Genomic DNA, 9,894 nt, shown 5'->3' with positions numbered 1-9,894 from the left:
AGATTTTGTTCAATAAGTATATATCTGAATTAAAAGCTGTTGAATATGTTGCAAAATAAGAGAACAAAGCCAAAAGGGAGGAACGACCGGTATAAATGTGTTTCTCTAGCACTTTTGTTATACATCTCAGAGATGACTTTTTTTATAATGTAACTGATTATCTGCATCTATTATTTGTGTTGATTTATTGCTTTAGTCATATCCTGGTGTTCACTCAGCAGTTTATTTTGAATAGCTTTTTTGACATGTTAATTATATTCAAAATATTTACAGGATACGTTGAGGGAGAGAGAACGAGAGCTTCGAAAAAAGAAGGAAAGAGAAGAGCTGGAAATGGAAAGGGTGCAGGTGAAAATTTGAAGAAAAGAGACAATCACTTCTTTTCAAACTTTACTTGTGGAGACAATCAAAGACTCTTTGGTATAACTTTCATTCTATATATGGTACCATTAATCCTATTGCTATCTTTAGGATGAGTATAGTATGTGGTTAAAATGGAGAGAAAATTATCTAGATCCATGTGCACAAAGATCTTGAACCATACATAGCTCACCCCTAGAAGATGTATAGACTCTTTTCTAACACTTGATGGTTGGAATTTGAAAGGTTCTATACTTTTATTGCTTATGGGTAATATCAATTATTTCATGGGAGGTTGTCTCTTAACAACAACAATAACATGATATTTAGGGGGAAAAATATAAAATTTGAGGAGCTCATATGAAAAATAAAATAGTGGAGCCAAATATGGAAAAAGGAGAGACAAACACAAAATAAAGATGCAATGGCTTGAGGATGGATACTTAATAAAAAAGAGAGTAGAGAGTAGAGAGAAATTCGAATGATCTAAGGGAAGAGATGGAGAACATGCACCGCTTTTTCTTTTCTTGCAGGTTAGCGAGGAATTTATGGACTGCATTATTGGAGCTTAGAGACAAATTTGGATATGACAAGGAACAACTAAACAATGTTTTGAAGCTTGGCCAGTGGCGGGTATAGCAAAGAGTGAAAAAGGTATGAGAGTCTCTATTTTTGTAAAATATGGACTATATCAAGAACAAGAAATAGCATTATTTTTCAAAATAAGACTTTAAACTTTGATGAGATGAAGAATGAGGTGTTATATTAGCGAGATACATGAGAAAAGGAAAGAGAAATCCGAGCAAATGGGGTGGAAGAGATAGGTGGAATCCTATAATATAGCTGATTTGTTATTGATTTTATTGTTATTTATGTTGTTGTTTTTGTTTGTTTTGATTTGGATAGTTTTGTTTTAAAAAGTGGTTAGAGATTATACTGTGATGCAGAACATGGGATTGTATGCTGTTTGAGAACTTGATGATTTTAATTATATAAAAAAAAGTCATCCCAAAAAGAAAAACACGCAGATACTAAGGGTTGAAATATATTAGAATCCATTAAATTTTTCTTGGAAGCTGGGAGATCCCATGAGAGAGGATGATTCTTGAAAGATTAAGTCTCTAACTTCGAAGCCTTGATGTTGTAACAGATGAAGTTCTAAATTCTGTATTCATTGCATCATATATTAGATTGCTATAGAGTAGTACGATATAATCATATCGTCATTATGTTGTAAAATGAAAAAATACCATTCTTATGAGTTTGGCCAATGCTTCACGTCTTATTTTAATTTTTCCATGCAAATTGCAATGAGAAATTTCTAATAATTTCATTGTAAACAATTAAATATTCGTTCAAATTCATTGACATTATCAAGTTAGTTTGTCCAAATGTTGAGTGCCTCAAATAAGGAAAATAGATGAAAAATAAAATGAAAAAAATAAAAACATATGTATGATACATTTTCATCCCTTTTAATACTCAATTTTACTTACAAGCTATTTTGAATCGGAACATAACTATCATAGTGCAAAAGAAAATTGTAGTTCATCCTGTAAAAAAAATTAATCTGTTGTTATTTGATTTTGTGCAGTGTAAACACAAAAAGTGCATCCCGTATTGGTGCAATGAAAAAAGAGACATAATTTGTGAGATATGATATTAAGGATGTTTCGGTATTTTATTTGTGTGTGTAATTATATTCCTATAATTTTATATTCCATCAATCTTATTATTTTGTTTCCAAGTTACTATCTTACGAGAAAAATAAGTATGTTGAACAAGAATGTCGAAAGAATGGGATTAACTTTATCTTGAATTTCTTAAAGTGAAGAGATCCGTTTGGTCCATAAGTGGAGAGGCTTTTAGACAGATGGATATTATTCTTTAATTCTTGGAACCATATAAAAAATTGATATCCTCACTTTTTGCTTTTAGCAAAAAAATTTTTGAGTTTTTATCTTAAAGGATGTTTGTCTTCCATTTAGGATAGTGTAAGCTCTTTGATTCTTAAACTTACATTTACACATTTATTTGCTGCAAAAATTGGAGAGAGAATTTTGTTAGATCATGGGACTGGCATGATTATTGGTGAATCTGCTGTTATTTGAAAAACTTTCATTAATGTAAGTGAGTTTGTTTTACTTTTAATTATTTTATGTGAATTTTAACAAGTTAAATGTTTTTCAGTCTATTTTCAGATCAAATCATTGGGTATACTAATTAAAATAAAGCTTTCATATTTTGCTTTTTTATATAAAAATCTTAATATATTTGTTGTTTGTATGGTTTGAGATTTTGAATTCTTTTAATGTGTATTATTTATATTGTGTAACTATATTAATGTTATTTAATTTTTTTTCTTGAAAAAAGTACAGGATTCTATTAGTAGTTCAAGAATTCATACTACATGTATGAAAGATTCAGAGTTCAACGTAATCCATATAAAATTGTGTAATCAATAAAAGATATTATATTAATTTATATTTAGAATCTTGCTTAGATCCATTGTGTGGATGTTAGTTTCATTGTATTGAATACATATTTTTTTTCACGTTATGCAGGATGTTGTTTATAAGAATATCAAGTGTTCATATAGCTTACGCCTGTTGCATAACATATTAGCCCATTGACAATTAGACGGGAGCTACAACTTGCTTTTAGGAAATATTTGAATAGTATTTTGGATGAGCATATGGATAAATGTAGTGCTTAATATCTAACTTTTATTGACCGTATCATGTTTAAAAATGTTTAAAGTATATGAAAGACAATAATTATAATTTAATTTAGTAAAAAACAACTTACAATGTGTAATAGTTAAAGATATGCCTACCAAAGCCTACTCCCACACTTTCTTCCTATGGAACCCCCATCCCCTATCTTTCTACAATTCTGAGAGGATTGGGAAGCCTTTATAACAACAACATCCACAGATTTCCTTTCAAATAGAATATTTTTTTTGGGGGGGTTCCTTAAGGGAGGGGGCAGGGCTTTAGAGGAGGAGTGAGGACCCGACTAATGGGAATCAAGACCCCTATCTCATAGGGGACCCTCTTGGAAAAATCTTTCTTTCTTGATGAATGATATGGTTTTCCATAAATCGATATGAATGGAGGATGCCTCTTGAACTTCTTAATCCAAGTTCCAGTGGTGGGCAGTCGGTGCGCTCTTTCTTGATTAACTTGGGTAAAAATGTCCGGATGAACTACATATGGTCTGATACCTATCTTCTTGTTGAGTTGGAGTGGTAGGTTATGTAGGCGCTCGAAATTGCTTCTCACTAGACAAGATGGTACAGCAATGAGGGTTCGACCCATTTCTATTTCCGGCAAAAAAGAAAAGAAAGTTGCAGACCTGCTTACATTATACATTTTATTTTTAGAGTGAAGTGAGCTCATTCAGACAGGGAGGGCGCACGAACGGAAGGATAAAACTGTCTTAATTAAACCCTTAGGAGAGTGCAGTGAACAAGCAAGGATACAGAATGAGATAAGACAGTTACCGAACAATAAACCTTATATGAAGTACTGAATGAGTACTAAGAGTGAGACAGAAACCTATCAAGTTACCCACTTCCATCAGAAAATCTACGGTGTGGTGTAGTGTAGCAATGCATTGGAAGTATGGGTACTCTAATCCCAAGGGCAATCTTCGTGAGCTTGTTATTGTAGGGATTCCAATTTGGACTCCATCTCTGAGTAGCAATACAGTGCCCAGCAACAACCCATGGACCATCGTTAAGTATCTTTTGACGCAGTTGTTTTTCCTCTGTTCTAATAACATAATAACATAGTAGTTTAAAGGAAGATCCATAAGCTCGAAATCTGGTGCACCCCAAAGCCATAATCGTCTATCTTTCAGCTCATAAAGATAGAATCGTCTACCTAGTGGTTTAATGACAATGGCATCCTAGGCATATTTGCTTCCATCTTTCATCTGGAATATCAATTCTGGGCTGCTTCTCTATTCTTTTCTTTTGTTTCTCTGTATATACTGGAGCCATAGCCTTCTCTTCTTCCAACCAGTTGAAGTCTTTGTCAACTTCCATTGGTTCATGCCCCAGAAGTGAAGCACGATATGAGATTTGCGTTGGCTTACCCTTCTCATAGGGCTTTATGTTCTGCTGCCTGAGTTTTCTCTTGACTGTTCTCACTTGTATTCTCCTCATTCACCGTACTCTGTTCTTTCATAGGAGTGGTCGTTGGTTTCAGAGGCACTCGAGAGCTTCTCTCACTAACTTTCTCTCTCCCTTGGTGGATTCTTATTCATTTCTTCTTTTTATGAACAATCACCGCCGTTGGAATTGTTTATAACCAAACAGCTTCATTGTTGCTGTCAGCTTGCCAAACCAGACACGTAGAGATTGCTTCAGCCCGTACAATGACTTTCGCAGCTTACAAACTAGATTTCCACTCATGGATTCATATCCAGCTCCAGGTGGCAGATCCATATACACTTCCTTCTCCAGGTCTCCGTTGAGAAAAGCATTCAGAACATCTGGCTGCATTAGAGGCCAGCTTCAATTCACAGCTAGGGGGAGCAGTATTCGAAAGGTATTAATCTTTTCTACCGGTGCGAATGTCTCATCATAGTCTTCACCGTACTTCTGGGTGTAGCCCTTAGCAACTAACCGGGCCTTATATTTAACTGAGTACCATTTGATGAGTAACTGAGAACAAGGGGGAGGGATGTAGGGTACCCTAAAAGTCTTTCCTCTCGCTTCGCTCGAGACCTAAAGCCCTTCGCCACTGCTTTTGTTTTTAATATAGTTGCAAGTGAGTCGACGGATAGGGAAAATTCTATTACACTGGCGATATCATTAGTATTCCCTGTCTGTAAGGAAAGCAAAGAAAAGGTCACAGTACCTCGCTCTTCTCTCTATCATAGAAAGAAAGATCTCCCCAGGTAATGAGAAGCCCTAAGTAAGTAGCTGTCTAAGAAGAGTAGGAACCCTCAGGATTAGAATAAAAGGGAGTGAGCTTAATCCTCAAGCAAGAGGTCTCGGATCCAACTCGTGAGAATGGAGGTGAAGCTTGAAAGCTGAAGCAAGGCTTCCTTGCCCGGTAGCTTCGCCCGTATCCCAATCAATCCAACCGATCCTGATGCTGAATTTCCTCAATTCCATCGCTCCCTTCCTTCTCCTTCGATCAAAGCTATACCTGTTCCGTCGGTGAAAAGAACTACCATCCATTACCCTAGCCTAGCTACAAGCTTTTCAAGTTGTGGGTTAAATGGTGCAAGTTTACTGAGGATTGGGAGGACGGCTATTAGCAGCAGAGACCCTTTAGCCCCATTCAAGCAACTCTTTGCTCGTATTGAACTATCACCTCAATGAAGCATAAGCAGTCCTTCTTAGGTCCTGTTGCAGTTTCAATTGCTTCAATTTCGCTCCTCTTCACAGAACACCTTGGCAGTCCAGCATTTGCCTTCCCCGTTGTGGATTGCGTCAACCAACCCAGTGTAATTCCAGTTCTTGATCACATTGTATGGCCCATCATGGATTGATTTCAACTTCCATGGTGTATCCACCATTGTTTATCAGGATTTTCAATTCCTCTGTCCACATCGCAGCATTGTGGATACATCCCGAGCATTCACCTGGAAACTTCCAGCGCCTATGCAAGCAATCACTCGCTTCTCAGGAAAAGCCAGTGCATAACCAAGTGTTGCACCAACAGACCATCCGATTGATCCATATTGCATTTGGAACTCATACCCACAACTCTTTGGCAGCTTCAGCTTCTGGCAGTTAAACCATGAATACCCTGTCTCAGCAATTACAGCGGATTCACTAGACAGCATTTTTTGTATATGTTGAAACAGAACATTAACCCTCAAAGGTTGGTTCCTTAGGTGCAGCCTTCAATGGTTGGCCCTTCAGGAACATATATCCTGTGGTAGTTTTCGTAAGAAGGAAGTTTCGTTATGCTTGAGTCGCTTAGCTAGCGCCCCTAGGAAATACCTCATCAGCACACACCCAAAAGCGGGGCCATTACCAATCACAACTCGTTCGGGCTTCACAATGATCGCTTTGTCTTTCTTGAGAAGATGTGAATACCCCACAGAGCAGTAATCATTGAAGATAGGTCTGGCGAACAAGTATGCATCAGCAGATTCCACAATTTCGGCACAGAAAGCAGTACTCACAGCACCCCTGTAAGTTCCAATGAAGTGGGGATGGTTGGTGCTCCGGAACAAGTCCTTTAGCTGATGGCATCAGAGCCAGTGCATAACCAGAAGCATCAGCTAGTTCCATAAGGGTCTGATGATCTGTTAAGATGTGATCAACCCCAACCAAAGGAGATTCACTAGACTCGGCCAGGGATGAAGGTAAAGCCTGGACAATTCAACCACCCAGTCATATACCTGAAACATGACACAAAACCTAAAAGAAAGTAAGTAGACAAGTCTACTTTAGGAGTGTACCATGTTCGGCAATAAACTGGAGGGTCTATGAAAGCCTCCAAGCTAACTGCTTGGTCAAGTGCGACAGCACAATACCAGTGCGGGTACTTCAGATACTGCCTCATCCACCCTTGGTACAGAGACCATTCTAAGAAGTCTCCCCACCAATAGGGTATGGGCAATCTTTCATTTGTTGAAAGAATGCCGAACGGGAACGCTGAGAAAAAGCTCTTTGCATACGCCTTCTTCCTCCCCTACTTCTCTTTCTCCAATAGACCCTTTTCCTCACTGACTAGGGGATGAATCTCTAGACAAAAAAGCTGTTCTATAAAACACTGCTGCCACTTCCTTTTCTACCGGCTTCCTTCAGTTCTAAAGTCAATCAAGAGGCGTTGAGTGAAGAACAGTTAAGTAGTGAATTCCAATATTTCCATATTCCCTTATTTCCCGCTTGTTAGCAACTTCAGTCTCAGTTCTAATATCAACCTGAGTAGGAATATTGAATATTCATATCTGGTTTGGAAGTTTTATCTAGTAGCTCACTGTAGCTGTAGGAGCGGGCCAACGAAGCTCTGTCTCAAAGAAAGGAAGTAGCGCAGAAAGCTCAAATAAAGGAGGGGAAAGCTTTCTATCGCTTTACATCTATCATAGATAGGAGATCCATGAATCTATGTAAAGCTCAGTACTGAGTTCAAGGGATGATGGAATTTTATAAGACGGAGCCCTTCCACATGAGATGATGTAGACTTCAAATAAAGTCAATACAGTCTTTCGGACACTTTCATTAAAGTGAGACCTTGGAGGGGCTAGGCGTAAAAAGCTTACAGAGTGAGGGATTTGCATTTCCTTTTGTTATGAGGTTCTTGGTAGAGAGTTACCGCTAGGTGAAGATAAGGATCGCGCTTTCCTAACTCCTTCTTAGGATGATCTTTCTACTTTCTCGAGTTGAAGTTCGATTTAGGAAAGCCTAGCCTGTTAATAGAGCTTCCCTATGGAAGGAAGATAGTGAAAGGCAACATAAATAGAGCATGGAATCCCTTTTTCTATGGTTTCCTGCTATCGAAAGATGTAGTGTAGTGAATTCACTTTCTAAAGGGAGTAAGTTAATTGATCCTGACTTTGTATTAGCTTGCTATTCCGATCGCCTTATAGAACTTAGGAACTCCTCCACTCCAGATAGACTGAATTTCTTTCTTGATTGGTCCTATTTTATTTGCCTATGCCATGACTTATCTTATAGGCTGCCAGAAATGTGGTTTTAGACTCTAGACTTTCTAAGTAAGAGCCAAGGCCAATAGAATGGATGACAGATAACAGAGGAAAGAGATGTAGGAATCAAAACGGATACTGTACTCTAGAGGAAGGTTTGTCAGTATCTATCCTTACTTTTTTGAGATTCGGAAATTAAGACAAGTCTCCTCTCATTTGCCTTTATTATATGCCTGGACAACCTCTAGAACCCCAGGACTAGAAGCAATGGCTTCCGATTAGAGCAAATGCCCCAAAAGCATACTAGCCATTGATGTAAGAAATCATGTAACTACCTTGCCTGAAATTCGAAAATAGATCTTAACTCGATCTAGGCTTTCTTAAGAAAGTAAACTGCTGGGGCTAGACAGAAAAGGAAAAGCCATTCTTCTTAGAAGCATGACCAGGGCTTTAGATCGTCGCAGAATAACTTCGGGGTATAAGTAAGAAGAGTCGAAAAGAGCCATGAGCTATTACATGGATGAAGGGTTGTCTCATGTCAAAAGAAGTGAGCTCATTCAGACAGGGAGGCTTAACATTGAAAGCGGATATTTCTTTCGTTACGCGGACTCGATTAGTCCGTTTTTCTAAGAGCATGTGCTATGCTAATCCAATCTAGTATATGCTAGCTAAGTCGGAAGTCATTAATGTAATGAGTGGCTAAGTGCGCGATGTGGCAAAGCAGCTACGTGAAGAGCATTTAATACAGGCGTGTACACCGGATCTAAGGATGCCCAGCCCAGGTCAATTGAATGTGCTGATAATGAATTGACATGGTGAATTCTGTGGTTTCTGCCAGTTTTTAGTTTTTATATCATTATAGTACTTGGGTTTATATTATCTACTTGGCATAGAGCCTAAACCTGTTTTCTATTTACTTTAGTGAGGGAAGCCGTAACTCGATGTCCTGACTGTGCCAAGCGTCTAATGTAAGGTAGTCCACTCGATCGAAGGCTTCTAATGCGGGTGATTGAAGAGGCAATTGCTGTTTTCTTTTTTTTTGCTGCTAATGCTTCTCTTCTGATAGAGCCTTTTAGTGGTTGCTTATGTAGTTTCTGTCCTTTTAGATCAGGTGAAAAGCTTAGCGGGGATGAATTGTTATCTTTATTGAGTTCTGTTATCTCCTGGGGTAAGTCAGGACTATAGTAAGAGTAAGGGGCGTACCGATGCTTGAGTTAATCGATGAGCTAAGGCTGCTTAGACTTTTAGAGTTTATCACTGACTAAGATATTGATGTTGCTGATTTCATCCCGAGTTGAAGAGTGAAGTAGCCACGGGCTAATTAACATTTCATATTGAAGGCTGTTCTAGGAGCAACAGAGCTAAACCCCAACATCCCTATAGGGGGTTTAAGAAACATTTAATCATGGTATAGGCTGCTTGAGAAGAGGCTCCATATGAAGGAGAGGTAGTCGATCACCAACCCAACTCTTCGCCCCAACCGGGCATGGCAAAAGGCTCTCTCTTAACTAGATGAAAGTGCCAGCAAATTACTATTATTATATATACGGAAGAGTCTGACCTGGTCGAACAGAAGCCATTTATTCTACCGTTTCGCCCATATTCACTAATTCAAATACGGGGGTTATGATGACAACGCAATAATTTGCCTCGTTCAAGGGTCAAGCCACATGCGAACCTTAATCCTCTTATGTTCATGAGATGGCTTTCGCTGCCTGGGCTACTAGTATTTAGTGGTATCGGTTGAAACCCTTAGCAGTCGAGATCAACTAACCTTACCCTTAGTTGAACACTCAGCGTCTTCAATTCCTCGCCGTCAGTCCAGTCCCGTCGAGCGATTTCATACCTTGCTTGGCTTGCTTCTTGGCTTGATAGCTAATGCGCGTAATCATTCGAGTTAGCTTCTTTCGCTCCTAC

At 38.5% G+C, this 9,894-nt stretch overlaps 1 pseudogene; it reads right to left on the bottom strand.

Annotated features, from left to right (window-relative positions):
• Positions 1-5,541: 5,541 nt before the first annotated feature.
• LOC127744596 (pyruvate decarboxylase 2-like) lies at positions 5,542-9,478 on the bottom strand (annotated as a pseudogene).
• Positions 9,479-9,894: the final 416 nt, after the last annotated feature.

This window comes from Arachis duranensis, unplaced genomic scaffold (assembly GCF_000817695.3).
Source record: "Arachis duranensis cultivar V14167 unplaced genomic scaffold, aradu.V14167.gnm2.J7QH unplaced_Scaffold_60925, whole genome shotgun sequence".
Lineage (NCBI taxonomy): Eukaryota > Viridiplantae > Streptophyta > Magnoliopsida > Fabales > Fabaceae > Arachis > Arachis duranensis.
The sequence above is the reverse complement of the archived record's forward strand: the minus strand, read 5'-3'. Positions and strand labels throughout refer to the sequence as shown.